General features: G+C 43.1%; 1 long non-coding RNA gene across 5 annotated transcripts in view; it reads left to right on the top strand.

Annotated features, from left to right (window-relative positions):
• Positions 1–373: 373 nt before the first annotated feature.
• The window catches only part of LOC132539459 (uncharacterized), a 111,223-nt gene continuing 94,449 nt past the window's right edge, over positions 374–17,147 (top strand). For 2 of the 5 annotated variants that reach the window (XR_009550760.1, XR_009550759.1), the window contains exon 1: positions 375–752. This is a non-coding gene — a long non-coding RNA (uncharacterized LOC132539459). Of the gene's footprint in view, positions 753–17,147 lie in introns of all 5 variants that reach the window. The other 3 variants (XR_009550758.1, XR_009550756.1, XR_009550757.1) reach the window with 3 other exon arrangements.

Below are 17,147 nucleotides of genomic sequence, written 5' to 3'. Positions count from 1 at the left end.
GCCTGGCGGAACGACTGCACGCAGAACCAGTCAGGCCTCGGGCTCAGGGGCGAGGCCCGAGCGCGCACTCCGCGCCGGGGCGGCGGCGCTCCCGAGGAGGGAGGGGGAGTAAGGGCGGGAGCGCTGGACGCGGGCGAGTACACGCAGGACTTGCGTGCCTAGGGGTTCCCGCCCGGCGGCTCGGCCATGAGTGCCCACGATATGCCCGACGTGTAAGCCGCGGCCAGAGCCCGCAAGCCGGGCACACAGCTGAACCAAGCAGCCTCTGCCACCACTGAGCCCCGGGGAGCTGGTTTTCCCGGGCGGGCACGTGACGCGGTTGGCAGCTCAAGTCCGGCGGGCGGGGGGTTGGGGGGTGGCTGGCGCGCTGTGTACTCAGGTCGTGTGCTGGGGCTTTTCTCTCCTAGGAGCTGGCGGGGGAGGGGGAGGGGCCGCCGCTCCGCCTTCTCCTTTTCGCAATGTTGACGCAATCTATAAATAGTGGAACAAAAGAACCAACTTCCTCGGAGCTTTGCTGAAACTGCACAAAATATCGAGCTGAGGGGTTCCCTGGTCCCCGGCGGCAGGGCGGGGAGTGTGGCGCCGGGGAGGGGGCGGGAGCAGCAGCGGCAGCGCGGGCCTCGCCGAGAGGGGACACCTGGCTCGGGCACCGCTGCCGCTGCGCCGCCCCAGAAGCCCAGGCTCCGAGCAGTCCCTGCGCGGGCTCGAGAGCTCGCCCGGACTGGGGGGTCTTCCTCCTCCGCCGATGACAGGTCAGTCCGCGCCGCTCCTTTCTATAGTAGGGATTCTTTTCCCTCCCCCAAGCCTCCACTTTTTAGAAGGAAACTAAGGAAATAGAGCGAGGCGCAGCAGTGACCGCCACCAATATGCAAGCCCAGCAGCCCACGGCGGGGTGGGCGAGCGCTCCAGGAAGAGGTCGGCGCTGTCCCCTCGTCGTGCGCCCGGAGCCGAAGCAGAGCCCAGCGGGGCTGGCGCGCTCTGTCCAGGTTGCTGGGGGAGTGGAGGCGGCAGCCTCGGGGGGCACCGGCGGCCGCGCGGAGGTCGAGGGCCGGCTCCGGGCTGCCTCGCCTTCCAGGGAACCGACCCTGGTGGAGAAGAAGCGCCTGGGATGAGAGGCCGCCGAGCGCGCCTCGCCCTCTCCAAGCTCGGACCTGGCGTCTCCGCCCCGTCCTGCGGCTGCCGTAGGAGGTTGTGCGGGGACGAGCCGTCGCCGCACTCCGCCGCACAGCCGGGCTCCGACACCTACGCACCCAGCGCGCCAGGAATTGGGGGGCAATGTGGGGACTGGGGGCCACGTTCTCCTGGAGTCTGGAACCTGAGTGCGCGCTGCGCGGCCGTGGCGGTTACTCCGGGCGCGGGGGAGGGGGTGGAGCTGGCGCTGTTGACAGCCCCGCCGGAGCAGGGAGGGCGAAAGTTGGGGAGAAGGGGCGGAAGAGAGGTGGGAGTTCGGGCTGGGGGAGGGAGCGCGCGCCGCATTCGAAGGAGGGGCTGGGTCACGTGAGAGGCAGACGCCCCCGCTACAGGCTAACAGTAGGTGACGTCACCATCCCCTGACTGCAGGGGGTGGCACTTCCGCTCCCTCCCCCACCTCTGCTCCCACAAGACCCCAGTCCCAGAGGCCTGCAGCCATTTCGCTGTGTGGGTGTGGGAGGCAGATGGGCCGGGGTTTCCTTACGATCTTATCCCCCTTGGTGCTTTCCCTACTGCTCCAAATGCTGGGCCCGGGTGCTGAGCTGGAGCCGCGGCCGCCCCCTCCCTGCGCGCCCCTTTGTGTGAGCGGGAGGCTCAGGGTGGAGACTGGTGCTGGCCCCCTGCGGCTCGGAGCTCTGGAGGGCGGGGACCAACTCCGGGAGGCCGCGGCCAAGTACGAGCGCGTCGCAGAGCGCCCTCCGCGCGCGCTAGGTCCTCGGCTCGAAGCTCCGGCTGGTCTCGAGTCGCTGGGGCTTCTGGTGCCTGCAGACCCGCTCAGCTACACCGGGTTAGCTTACCAGCTCCCGCTGGTGTATACTTGGAGTCTTGTCGCCGCTGCGGGGGATGCTATTCCATCAGTCTTTAGAAACTATTTGGGGTAACAGGAGTTTGGGTGACTGACTCAGCGCGGTAAACGCTATTTATAAGTAGTTAAGTTACCAGCCTGAAAATGCACTTTGCTCAGATCCGTCGTCTCAAGAAACGACCGGGAGTTCCGTCTGTCTGGACGTAGCAATCAAAACACAACTTTTGTAATGGAAAAACAAACAGGTCTGAGAGTTAGAGCCTGTGCTGTAGACCCAGTGGGCTTCACGAGCAGATTAGTCAGAGCACGGTGTACATGTAAAAAGTGGGAACCTTTTCCTGCGGAGTTGGAGACTTTCAAGGACATAACGTGATGGACTGTGTTGCCTGAACCAGAGGCAATGATTGAAATAAACCAGCAGATGTGCTGGACTGCAGAATATCAGAACTGCATTTTTAAATTGATTACAGAATTTATTAAATGCATTAACTCCACGTGACATCTAAATATAAAAGGAAAGTGGAGAAAGTCAAAAATTCCCTTACATTTCTGTAACAAGATGATGTTTGTGTTATTAACATAGAAAACACTGGACGGCTGTAGATAGTATAATGGTTATGCCAAAATCCCACGCAGCAACATAAGCCAGGGCTGAGCAGTGCTCTGGTAAAATAAAAAAATAAAAAACTTCTGGAAAATGTAAATTACATATAAGCACCCAATTTCTTCCAAGAAAACACTACAGAAATGTACATTATGAATTGGGTTCTCTCACTGTGTAAGTGCTATGCAAGTAATGGTCAGTTATAATTTTTATGGACATTACTTTGAGTTTAGATACTTTTAACCTTCCACCCCCACTCCAGTTTGGAAATTTAAGAGGTAGATGGTAAGAGAGTGAGCTAAGCTGGCTTTAGGAAGGCAAGAAAACTCACACCCAGCTTACCAACCTTTCTGTAGGTAGTGACATAAGGTGTTCTTGGAAGAAAATGGTAGTTTATATTGCATGGTAAAAATTAGGCCTACAAGAAAGAAAACAAAAGAAGGAAAGAAAGAGAAAGAATGAAGGAACATCCCAACCTGAGCAAACAAACCAGCATGTACAAGGGCCTGTAGTGAAGGGTGGGGATAAGTAGGAGTGGGAGGTGAGAGGGGGAGTGGAGACAGTGAAAAATGCTGGCAGATGACCAGCCCATGCAGGACATAATATTCATTCCATGCTGAGAAGTCTGGACTTTAGCCTGAAACCAAAGTTTCTAGTTTGGGAATGGGTACACAACCTTTTTTTTTTTTTTTTTTTTTTTTAATTTAAGAAAGGATTAATTAACAAAACCATAAGGTAGGAGGGGTACAACTCCACACAATTCCCACCACCAATCTCCATAACCCACCCCCTCCCCTGATAGCTTTCCCATTCTCTATCCCTCTGGGAGCATGGACCCAGGGTCATTGAGGGTTGCAGAAGGTAGAAGGTCTGGCTTCTGTAATTGCTTCCCCGTACACAACCTTTTCAGAACCTACAGAAGGCAGTGTGGTCTATCTCCAGGGGTGAGTAATGTATCTTCATACCTATACTAAAAGTCTGCAATTAATTTCATGTACTTAACTTTCTTATTTAGTTGATGGGACAGAGAGAGGTTGAGAGCGAAAGAGGGAGAGACACTTGCCCCTCTGTTTCACCACTCATAAAGCTTCCCCCTGCAGGCAGGGACTGGGGTCACACAATAACAAGTGTGCTCAACCAGATGTGCCACCACTGGCCCCTGGAGTTAACTTTCTAAGTGATAGTTGGGCCTCTGGATTAAGACCTATGAAAAAGGAAAAGTTATAAAAAGATTCCTATTGATGGAAAAGCATGGTCTGTTAAAAATATTATAGGTCTTTGAAAAGATTATACTTCTTAGGGGTCCTAGAGACTTGAAGATAGATTGTGAAATATCCAGTGATTAAAGTAAAAATAAAACCACTTTGCTAACCTAGTGGCAGCAAAAACAAATGTTTTGGGGTGAGGACCTGAATTCAAACACTGCTGCAGGCCTTTCTCCCTCTCCCATCCTCTTTTTGTCTCTCTCTCTATTAGAAAGAAAATTAATGGTAACCAGAAGTGGTGGAAGCCCCAGCAATAACCCTGGTAGGAAGAGAGAGACAAGAAAGATGGATTGAAGGAAAATAATTTGTATAAGTCAGTGGACTCTCCTGGTACTTGGAAGAGAGAGACAGAAAGATGGATTGAAGAAAAATAATTTGTAAAAGTCAGTGGACTCTCCTGGTACTTACCACAGGCAGTACTCTTTACTCTCATTTTTAAGAGACAATATGTGGTTCCAGGTGTTAAACTTGGGACCTTGGGCTTTAGAATCCAATGCTTCATCTGCTATACCACTTCCTGCATACAAAGGCATTTTATGTCTGGTAAGTTCCCATTTCCTATAGGCAAAGAGTAGACGTGGAAGGGGGTAAAGCTGTAGCTTCATTTGAGACAAGAGGGTTAGGAAATTATTAAATAAAATAAGACAGTAGAATGGGAAGCAGATCAACTGTGTGAAGCAAGGACAAGGGATCTCTTTAAGTTTCTGGCCTAAAGGAGGGATGAGTGGGCCTCAAATCTAGGAGCGGGGACTCTTGCCCCTGTGAACTTTGAGGTCTCAGGAAACCATCCAATGAGAATTGGAAGGTTAGGCTCCCTAGAGTCATTAAAACATAGGTGGATGCTAAAGCCAGGGAAGTGGATGAAATAGAAGCAAGGAACGAATCTGAAAGGGAACCCATTAAACAGCTACATTTAGATAAGGGAGGAGAGGGCAGTGGAACACCAACCAGCACACCTGATTAAGCAAGGACACATAGTACTTACTATGTGCAAGGACCTGGGTTTGAGCACCTGTTTCCCACCTGCAGTGGGGTCTCTTCACAATAGATGGATTCATAGTGCTGTCACCAAGTTCCAGCAGTAACCCTGGAGGCAAAAAAAAAAAAAAAAAAGCCAGAAGGACTTTTGAAAGACAGTGATCTGTGACTAAAGTCAGTGAGTGGTGTCCCTAATGTAAGGCTTTGATTCGTAAATACTGCTTCTTTGATAAGGAATGAAAATACATATTGCTGATTTGGTTCCTTTATAAGACTGAAAAGTCTATGTGTGGTTTTCATGAAAGTAAAAGCACCTTTTCAAAGATTCAGATTCAGAAAGGAGATAAGGGCAGTAGAGGATTGAATCTTTTTCCTCTTTTTTTGGAACTAGGGATTTCTAGAAGAGAAAAGGAGGACTCCTCTTATCCCTCCTAAGTAATTAAGGAAAAGGAGTTGGGACAGGTTGAGTCTCCAGAATGCTGGTTTTTGCTCATGTGGCACTTCAAAATCACACCTAGTCTATACCAGTTAATACCAAGAGATACTAAAGTCTCACTCTGGTTACTGAGACAAGGAAAAGTTGAGAGAAAGGGTTTTCTTTTGCTTTCTCCATCTCCCTACTTGTTTTACTTATTTTAATTCTTTTTTAGCTTTTTTTTTCCCCCTCCAGGGTTATTACTGGGGCTCAGTGCCTATACCATGAATCCAATGCTCCTGGAGGCCTTTTTTTTTCCCTTTTGTTGCCCTTGTTGTAGCCTTATTGTGGTTATTATTTTTGTTGTTTGTTGTTGGATACAACAGAGAGAAATGCAGAGAGGGGGAGAGAAAGATAGACACCTGCAAACCTGCTTCACCGCCTGTGAAGGGACTCCCCTGCAGGTGGGGAGCTGGGGGCTTGAACTGGGCTCCTTACACTGGTCCTTGCACTTTGCGCCATGTGCCTTTAACCCACTGCGCTACCGCCCAACTCCCCTCCTCCCTACTTGTTATGACTAACAGGAGACAGAGATTTTTCAGAAACAGGAACTTAAGTACACAACAAACCACTATGGAATTTACTGGATTAACTAGCTGCAGTGTTGCTCACAAATAAGCAATTTGGATAAAACTCTGCATGGAACAATTTGGTTCTAATCCACTTGGCTTCAGTTGAGACAACTCCAAGACTAGATGTTTGCATCATCCAAAACTTGCTCACTTGAATGCCTAAGGACTAGTACTGTCTGATGGCAGAGACTACACTAAGGTTTTTAGCCATAATACCTACACATAACTGTATTTGTGATCAGAGTGCCCTTAAAACTGTTATTGGATTCCAGGAGATCCAGGACTGAGAGCCAGATGAAACTCATCACCTTTTATGACTTAGCCTTAGTAGGACTTAATGTAGCATCACTTCCACCACATTCTATGCATCACTTCCACCACATTCTATGCCTTGGAGGCAAATAACTAAGGGCATATATATCCAGAGGGGAATTGAATCTACCTTTTAATAGGAAAAGTGCCAAAGAATTTGTACAGTGTTTAAGATGCCACACACATAAACTTAAAATACATAGATTTATAAACAAGACTAGGAACTTAGCTCACCATCTCCACATGCCCTGTGTACTTGAAGTCCTGGGTTCCAGCCCTAGCACCACAAGCAGCACCAGGAGAATCCCTTAGGTGGTGAAGTAGTGCTATGGTTTCTCATCTCTGTGTGTCTCTTTCTCTCAAAAAGAATAGAAAATTTGACTGGGGAAGGCACTCAGCAGTATCATACATTCACAAGACCATGGGTTCATTCCCTCATAACACACAAAAAATAGATTTATATTTTCAAGACCCCAGTCACAAGGAGATGAGAAAATTGTACCCATGTGTTAAAAAAAAAAAAAAAAACTGTACTGTAGGGGCCAGGTGGTGGCACACTAATTGAGTACCCACATTACCGTACACAAGGATCTGGGTTCAAGCCCTGCAGTGGGGGAAACTTCATGAGTAGTGAATCAGTGCTGCAGGTGTCTGTCTCTCTGCCTCCCTCCCTCCCTCTCTCTTTCTCTTTTAAGATTTTATTTATTTATTAATGAGAAGGATAGGAGGAAAAAGAGGAGGAGTCAGATATCACTCTGGTACATGTGCTGCTGGGAATTGAACTCAGAACCTCATGCTTGAGGGTCTGATGCCTTATCCACTGTGCCATCTCCAAGAATACTCTATGTCTCCCTTTCCCCTTTCAATTGCTTTCTGTCCTATCAAGTATAAGAAAAATAAGATAAACATTTTAAAAGACTGTACTGTAATCCATTAACTCCCCCAATAAAGTTTTTAAAAAACTAGATTTTGTCATAAACAATGCATTGTATAACAAAATATTTAGACATAAGCAAGTAAACATTATCTTTTATATTAGAATGAATGAAAAAATATTTGTTACAGCATAATTTGAGTATGCAGTTTGTCACTCAAATCTTCCCAATTTCTTCTCACTTTCATTTTTTCCTCTGAAAGTCTGACCTCCTAGACACAAGCACCTCTCTCCCTCAAGCCAAGAACCCTCTACCTCTCCAGGGCAATGATCAGATCCTAAAAGCTTTTTTTCTTCTCTCCTGCAATCATGCCTGACTTTGTATTTATCTAAATCATTAGCAAGGCCATCAATGACAAAATATTCTTACTTATCAGAGTTAGAAGGAAAAATGCTATGGCAATTATGCCAATGAGTGATTATATAATAAATTCATGTTACATAATTAAAACAATATGGCATGTCTAAAAAAAGTTATATATTTCTAGATATCAGGATTTTTACTTGGGCTTGTTTATTCATAAAACTCAGTAATTCTAAAAAGATGCTTGAGAATTAGGTCTCTGAGAAGAATTTGCATATTTCTTTGAAAATGATGCTAACACTTAATCATTGCTAAGTCTCCTCCCCTAGAAGGCCTCATAATTGCATAATTTCACAGGTCCAGGCAGATTTTTTTCCTCCCCTTTAAATTTCAGTTAGAAAGAGAGAAGGAAAGACAGCCAGAAAAGGAGAAACAGACACCACTGCACCATTCATGGAACTTCCTCTTGATGCCATTCTTGGTTCACTTATGTGGTTCTGGAGGCTCAAACCCTGGTTCTAAAAGTGTGTGCTTTACTGGGTGAGATATCTCCCAGGCCTATTACAAAAAAATAAAGTGACTTCTCCTTTTACAATGCATGGTGTGTTATTTTTCTTTAAATCCAGCACATATAGTAATGTTTGATAATGAGGCTCAAAAATAACTCAGAGGAACTGAAAATACGACCTTTCTTTGACCAAAAAAAAAAAATTGTAACTTAGTATTTATTTAAATTTTCCTAAGGCTGATATTTTATTTTATACAATTTTTACATTCTCTGAAAGACTTCCTTTATGACTTACAGATAGAAAGGACTTGGGCCATTTTAGTAACTAGTGCTTTTCTCGTCTTTTTCATTGGGGGGATTAATGGCTTACAGACAACAGTAAAATACAGTAGTTTGTTCATGTGTAATATTTCTCAGTGTTCCACGTAACAGTTCAACACTCCCCCCACCCCCCCACCCAACCCCCAGGTCCTCCTCTGCCATCATATTCCAGAACCTGAACCCTCCTTCCTGCCACCACAGTCTTTTACTTTGGTGCAAATAACTAGTATTTTCTTTTTTTTAATATTTATTTATTCCCTTTTGTTGCCCTTGTTTTTTATTGTTGTAGTTATTGTTGTTATTGATGTCATTGTTGTTAGATAGGACAGAGAGAAATGGAGAGAGGAAAGGAAGACAGAGAGAGGAAGAGAAAGACACCTGCAGACCTGCTTCAACAACTGTGAAGCAACTTCCCTACTGGTGGGGAGCCGGGGGCTTGAGCAAGGATCCTTAGGCCGGTCCTTGTGCTTTGTGCCACGTGCGCTTAACCCACCGCGCTACCGCCCAACTCCTATTACTAGTATTTTCTAAAGACTGTAATAATACTGCTACCATTTTAGTAATTCTACATAACTATCTGTTATTGTATTGAGTCAAAATCACATCATAAATTCACACTATAGAATATAGTTGTTGTTTTTAATGAGTACATCTAGTGAGTCAATTTGTGGATTTTACTTGTGTGTATTAATAATTTTGAAATAGCATGCTTTTCCCTAAAAAATATAATGAATTAAGTATTTTTTTATTTTCAAGTTTTCTATACAGTAATGGTAAGAGTTTATACAGTGTTTACATTAAACTACACACTTTGTTATCAGGTTCCAAACTGTTATTAATTATCTGTGACTTCATTGCTGCCATGGAGGCACCCAAAGGAGCTTAAGTAAACACTTACAATTATGTAATGTAATGCGTTCTGAAGGAGGAACAGCCACAACCAAACTGTGCCATATAATTTTATAGATCCTATTTTCTGTATGCCAAAAAGCTTATTATCTCATCTGTAAGGTGACTTCATAATAATGATAATATGAGAGAAATTAGAAATGGTCTAGTCTGTTACTAGACCTATTTTAATGAAGGCAGGGCTGAGGAAATTGTTTCAAAATAGTTACATATTGAGTACTTTTCTTAACCTTATAAACTAAGGATTTAGTAGCATTTTGTAAATTGCTATAGTGAAAAATGGTCCATCAGGGGTCAGGCAGTGGCACAAGGACCCAGGTTCAAGCCCCTGATCCCTAACTGCAGGGAGGAAATAGAAAACAGGGCTGCAGTTGCAGTTGTGTGTATGTGTCTCTATCTTCATCTCCCCACTCCCTGTCTCTATCCAAAATAAACAAAATAATTTAAAATGACCCATCAAGCAATAAATTTAGTATTATTTCAATAAATAAGTTCAATGAAATGTGACATTGTTAGCCAATAGTAATAATACTCTTTTTTTTTTTAAGAATTTATTTATTTATTCATGAGAAAGATAGGAGGAGAGAAAGAACCAGCCATAACTCTGGTACATGTGCTGCCAGAGATTGAACTCAGGACCTCATGCTTGAGAGTCTATGTCTTAGCCACTGCACCACCTCCCTGACCACAGTAATAATACTCTTGTCTACTACTACATAAGACTTGAATGCAGGGGCAGGATGGTGATCCCCTGGTCTCCACCCACAGGGGGGAGAAGCTTTACAAGCATTGAAACAGTACTGCAGGTGTCTCTTCTCTCAGGGTCTCTCTACTGCACCCTCTTCTCAGAAAGGAAGGGAGAAGAGAGAGGGGAAGGGAGGGAGACTGGCTGGCTACCAAGAGCAGTAGAGTTGTGCAAGCACCAAACTTCATCAATAAGTCAGGTGGCAAAAGCAAAACAACAAATCTAAATACAGTCATTCATTTTTATCAAGTAAAATAATTTGGATTCTCCTTTATGTTATCTTTTCAACTTTTTATACATTTAAAATACAATTTATTTTAAAAGATTTCCAAAGTTAATAAATTTTATTTAAAATCTGAATAAGTCCCTATCCCAAACAGCTTGGAGAACACAATTAAATGCACTTGAGATAGTAAGTCACTAATAAGTGTATGTGAGCAAAAATTTAATGCTAACCAAACTATACGATATCCCTGCAATATAGATGACAAAAATAAATCCTTTATCCAATATGTTAAAAATGTAATGAAATTTCTAATCTATCATTCTATTACCAGTCTTACAAATCTAAAAAGTCTAAATTCTTGGCAGAGTAGTCCCACTTCCAGGAGTCAACCCTAAGGAAATAATCAAATATGAAGCCAAATATCTATATACGATTTCATTACATCTATACAAAGAGAATGTAAATATTCAACAGCAAAGAAGTGGTTAAATAAACCATGGTGTACCTTTCTAGTGGATTATTATGCAACTATTAAAAATACTTAACAACTTAAGTATTAGCAGAATTTTATTTATTTATTTGTTTATTTTTACCAGAGCATTGCTCAGCTCTGGCTTATGGTGGTGTGCAAGGGATTGAACCTGGGATTTCAGAGCCTCAAGCATGAGAGTCTCTTTGCACAACCATTACACTGTCTACTCCTGCCCAGGATTTTATACATGAGCAATGACATCATTCCCAGTGTCAACTTTTTCATCTTTTTTGTTTTAGAGAAGGAGCAAAGAGACAGAGAAGGAGAGATGCCATAGCACCACATCTATGTGGTACCAGGGTTTGAACTCAAGATTTTGTGCTTATTCAGGCATGCTCCTAACTGGGTAAGCTATCTCCCAGATTAAACTTTGGACAGGGTAAAGTTTGAAGATAAATGCTACTGTCAGGGTACAACAAGGATGACAGGTGTGGAAGGCTAAAAGGGAGCAAGTTCTTCCCTTGTTGTTGTCTTTCTGCAGGCCCCCTCACTAATAGAGCATAGCAGAAATTCAGCTCGCAAAATAGAAAGTAGTTTGCAGAGTCCCAATTCCAGTGTCACGAAGCATAGCATGGAGAGCTCTGTTTACTCATTTGAATTTTATTTCAACTTAAGTATCACTTTACTGATGAAATGTTGATTTACAGAATCATTGTTACGGGGATACATTTCCACATTTCCCCAAGGTAGGTGTCAGTACACCTCACTTTCAGACTTTCAGCTAAGCTGGTACCTTCCTCCACCATAGGGCACTACCCCCCCAAAAAAAAAAACCCCTTATGAGCCTTCCCTTCCCCCCTCTAAATCCCCAGATCTATTGTACTAGACCACAGGACATTGAGGTTTCACCTTGTATTATCCTTTGCTTTATTTTTTAGGTCCCACCTATGACTGAGATAATTCAGTATTTGTTGGAAAGATTTTTTTCCATTCTTATTTGTGATTAATAGTAGGTTACAAGATTGTAAGATTTGTAGTTCACACCACCAAAGTTCTGTGTCCCCACCCTCACACCTCCCAAAGATAACCACCATAGTTCTCACAAGTCTTAGAAACAGTTTACTTCCTTCTGTTTTTTTTTCCCCAAGTTCATGTATATCAGTTCTCTATATTCCACATATGAGTGAAACCATCTGGTAGTTGTCTTCATCTCTTTACTTATTTCTCTAAACATAGTCACCTCCAGTTCTGTTCATTTTGTCCCAAAATACACAATATCATTTTAATTGCTGAGTAGTATTCCATGGAATATATACCCCAGTGGAAACACTTATGGTAGGAGAGAGAGAGAATGCCTACACAATTCTATTATTCCTATAGGCTAATTTTTATTCTTTTTTTAGACAGAGGGTGACAGAGAGGAAGAGATAGAAAAGGAGAGAGATAAGGAAGTAACACTTATGATGCATTTATCCAAAGGATACTCTAACGCTAATTCAAAGGGATATATGCACTCCTGTGCTCATAACTGCATTATCCACAAATATAGCCAAAGATGGGAAACAGCCTAAGTGCCCATCAATAGATGACTGGCTAAAGAAGTTATGAGGTATACAGTCCATAGAGAGAATGTTCTATAAAGACTTTTCTTTTTTAAAAAAATTTCTTTATAGGGTGATTAATGTTTTACATTCAACTATAAATACAGTAGTTTGTACATGCATAACATTTCTCAGTTTTCCGTATAACAATACAATCCCCACAGGTCCTCTGTCATCCTTTTTGAACCTATACCCTCCCCACCCATCGCAGAGTCTTTTACTTGGGTGCAATACACCAGTACAAAGACTTTTCATGGGGAGGTGAGAATTTATAACTGAGTCAACAACTGAATTTTAAACCATTAGCCCCCCAATAAAAATGATAAAAAAAATAAGAAAACACTTGATAAACATCTTTGCGAAACTACATTTAATTTTGCAAGGGATTAAGAGAGGAAGAAAGAAAAAAGAACTTTCTTTCTTTAGAAAGTTATTTGTTAGAGGCTGGGTGGTGGCACACCTGGTTGAGTGCACAGGTTACAATGTGCAAGGACCTGGGTTCAAGCCCCTAGTCCCCCAGTGATGCTTCATGGGTGGTGAAGCAGTTGCAGGTGTCTCTCTGTCTCTCCCCTTACCCTCTAAATTTCTGGCTGTCTCTATCCAATAAATAAAGATAATTAAAATTTTTTCTTTTTCCTTTTTTTTTTTTTTGCCTCCAAGGTTATTGCTGGGGCTCAGTGCTTGCACCATGAACCCACTGCTCCTGGAGGCTATTTTTCCCCCTCTTGTTGTCCTTGTTGTTTTAAGGTTATTGTGGTTATTATTGTTGTTGATAGGACAGAAAGAAATGGAGAGAGAAGGGGGAGAGAAAGACAGACACCTACAGACCTGCTTCACTGCCTGTGAAGCGACTCCCCTGCAGGTGGGAAGCCAGGGGCTCCAACTGGGATCCTTACACCAGTCCTTGCGCTTAATCCACTGTGCTACCGCCTGACCCCAATAATTAAAATTTTTTTACAAAAAGAAAGTTACTTAGGTGCAGCCCAGGAGCTTTGGACTTGAAATCATGAGATCCTGAGTTCAGTCTCTAGCATCATATATACCTGATGCCTCTGTATGTCTCTCTCATTAATAAATCAATACATCATAAAATTAAAATAAAGATTAAATAAATGAGGTTTACCTATCTTGGGAAATAGAAGAATGAGTTAACTAAAGAAATATGCTGGGGTTGTCAATCTTTCCTTTTGGTGATATCTGAATTTCCTGTTATGTTTATTTAGCTTCCTGTTATTCCAACCTTTTTTTTTTTAATTTTTGAAATAATGTGGTTACTTTGGCCTTCATTGACTTGGATGTACAAATCTTTTACTTGTCTCATTCTTTCACTTAAAAAATGTTAGGGGTGGGGGTCGGGCGGTGTCGCAGTGGGTTAAATACACGTGGCGCAAAGCGCAAGGACTGGTGTATGGGGTTGGATCCCCTGGCTACCCACATGCAAGGGAGTTGCTTCACAGGCGGTGAAGCAGGTCTGCAGGTGTCTATCTTTCTTTCCCCCTCTCTGTCTTCCCCTCCTCTCTCCATTTTTCTCTGTCCTGTCCAACAATGAACAACATCAACAATGGTAATAATAATGACCACAACGAAGCTACAACAACAAGGGCAACAAAAGGGGAAAAAAATAGCCTCCAGGAGCGGTGGATTCATGGTGCAGGCACCGAGCCCAGCAATAACCCTGGAAGAAAAAAAAATGTTGGGGTATGAACCAAAATAAAGTCTCTGGGGTGATTGGGGGAGAGCAGAGGTCCTAGAAAGGATGACAGAGGACCTAGTGGGGGTTGTACTGTTATGTGGAAAACTGAGAAATGTTATGCATGTACAAACTATTGTATTCACTTTCAAATGTAAAACATTAATTCCCCCAATAAATAAAAAATAAAAATAAAAGTTGTGAGGTTTTCAAAAAAAAAAGTTTTGGGGAGAGGGTTTTGTTTGCAGTGCCAGGGTGTCATGAAATTCCACTGTTCCTGGCCCAGCTTTTTTCTTTTTCTTTCTTTTTGTTTCCTATTCTTTTTATTTCAGAGAGAGAGAGAAAAGCATTGGTCTGTGATGTACAGTTTCCTCTGGTGCATCCATGGTGTTGCCAGGTGGTGTCAGAACTGAAACCCAGGTCCTTATACATAATAAGGTATACATTCGGGAGTCTGGTGGTAGCACAGTGTGTTAAGCGCACGTGACACGAAGCTCATGGACCTGTGTAAGGATCCCCACTTGCAGGGGAGTCGCTTCACAGGTGGTGAAGCAGTTCTGCAGGTGTCTTTCTCTCCCCCTCTCTGTCTTCCCCTCCTCTTTCAATTTCTCTCTGTCCTATCCAACAACGGCAACAAAAAACAACAATAATAACCACACCAATAAAACAAGGGCAACAAAATGGAATAAATATTTTAAAAAGGTAGACATTCTACAGGGTGAGCTATATCCTGATCCATCTCTTAATGTTTTTAAAGGATTTTTTTTCTATTTATTTTCTCTTTTGTTGCCCTTGTTTTATTGTTGTAGTTTTGATTTGTTGCTACTGATGTCGTCGTTGTTAGATAGGACAGAGAGAAATGGAGAAAGGAGGGGGTAGCGGGGGGGGAGAGAAAGATAGACACCTGCAGACCTACTTCACCGCCTATGAAGCAACTCCCCTGCAGGTGGGGGGCCGGGGGCTCGAACCAGGATCTTTAGGCCAGTCCTTGGGCTTTGCGCCACGTGGGTTTAACCCGCTGTGCTACCTCTGACTCCCTAAAAGGATTTTTACTGCAGTTTAGTTCCCTGGTGTGCAGAGTATCTGAAGAAGAAAAAAATTTTTCTGTCTTCACTCCTTTTAATATGAAAATCTAGAATAATAATTTTAAGTAGAGGAGACTTCCAGAGGCGGGGCTATGAGCAGCAGCAGATCTGTTTCTCTCCTCTCCTCTCCCGGATCAACTAGAAATACCAAAGGAGACCACCTGGGACTGAAACAAGACAGGACTAGAACGACTACAGGAACCCACCAAATCACCAGCGAGTGCAGACACACATGGCTGGTGACAGAGAGGAGCCTAGGGAGAGACTAAGTGGCTGGTAATAGTCCAATGGTCTTTCAGTTGAGACACCACCTCCAGTCTGCTCCACCAACAAGGGGACAGCTGAAGGGAGGAGAGGACTCCCCAGAGACTCACCAAGTGCAACTATGGGTCTCCATTGCTACTGCCTTCAAAGTCTGGAGCAGTGGCAGGGAGGGACACTGGGGAGACAGAGATGTAACCAGGAAACTCAGGAGAAGACCTATACCTCAGTGGCATAGCTGTGGGGCTGTGAAAGTCTCTTTGCATAACCACCGGACTATCTGTGCTACACCCTGCCTTATCTCTTCGTTAGGAGTCAGTGATTAAGTTAAGAAGCCTACTTATAGTTAGAAACCCTCAGGCTCCCATACCCTACAGAGAAGAAGAAAAAAAAAGGGGGGGCTTTTAAATCACTGAGCTCCAACTCAGGGATTAAAATACTATTAAAACAACTATTAACTTCCACCACTGTGAACCCTTTAATTACCTTACTTAGACACAAGTCAATCCAGGCAAGAGTGATCAGTAATTTGAAAAGTACTAGGAGATGGAACTCATAACAATGTTATAAAATGGGTAAACCAACAAGAAGAAATATTGGAGAAACTAACCAGGACAACAGTCCAGCTAAAAGCCCCCCAAAGGGTAAAGTACAAAATAACGAGTTCAACATCCCAAACAGTAGTTAAGAAAATAATCAAAGGAGTGAGTAAAGAGTTTGAAAGAATTGTAATCAGAAATACAGGAACAACAAATGAGACTCTGGAAGAAAACACTAACTATCTCAAGGTTATTAGAGAGCTGAAAGCTGAAATAGTTGAGCAAAGAACACAGCTAGCTGAACAAGCTAAAACAGTATCAGAACAGGGCAACAAAATTGATGAACTCCAGAAAACAGTAGAGGGCAGAGAGAATAGAATCAATGAGGCTGAAGACAGAATTAGCAAGATTGAGGACTATTAGAGACAACTAAAAAAGAAGTAAGAGATCTCACAAAGAGATTAAGAGATGCTGAAAACAACAACAGAGACCTATGGGATGACTTCAAAAGAAACAATATATGCATTATTGGCTTACCAGAGGAAGAAAGAGAGGGAGGGGAAGAAAGCATTCTTCAGGCCATAATAGCTGAAAACTTCTCTAGTCTAGACCACATCAAAGACATAAAGATTCAAGAAGCCCAAACAGAATTAACCCAGACTTAAAGGCACCAAGACACATCATATTTCGAATGGAAAGGAATAAGATAAAGAAAGGATCCTGAAGGCTGCAAGAGAAAAACAAAGATTCACCTACAGAGGAAAACCCATAAGATTAGCAGCAGACTTCTCCACACAAACACTACAGGCCAGAAGAGAATGGCAAGATATCTGTCGAGTGCTCAATGAGAAAGGTTTTCAACCAAGAATACTATATCCTGCTAGTCTGTCATTCAGACTAGATGGAGGCATCAAAACCTTCTCAGACAAGCAACAGTTGAAGGAATCAGCTATCACCAAGCCTGCCCTGAAAGAAGTTCTGAAAAGTCTTCTATAAACAGTCAGACCATCATAAATAGGACATATCTCAGAACACTCTAAAACTCCACAAGAATGGCGTTAAAATATCTTCAATCTTTGATATCAATAAATGTCAACGGCTTGAATTCACCTATTAAAAGACACAGGGTAGGAAGATGGATCAGAAAATACAACCTAACAGTATGCTGTCTACTGGAAACCCACCTAACTCAACAAGACAAACACAGACTTAAAGTGAAAGGATGGAAAACTATCATACAAGCCAATGGCCCACAAAAAAGGGCAGGAACAGCTATTCTCATATCTGACATGATAGACTTTAAAATAGATAAGATTTAAAAAGATAGGAATGGACACTACTTAATGCTCA

This window comes from Erinaceus europaeus, chromosome 7 (assembly GCF_950295315.1).
Source record: "Erinaceus europaeus chromosome 7, mEriEur2.1, whole genome shotgun sequence".
Classification (NCBI taxonomy): domain Eukaryota; kingdom Metazoa; phylum Chordata; class Mammalia; order Eulipotyphla; family Erinaceidae; genus Erinaceus; species Erinaceus europaeus.
Note: the sequence above shows the minus strand (reverse complement) of the source record. Positions and strands in the feature narration are given on the sequence as shown.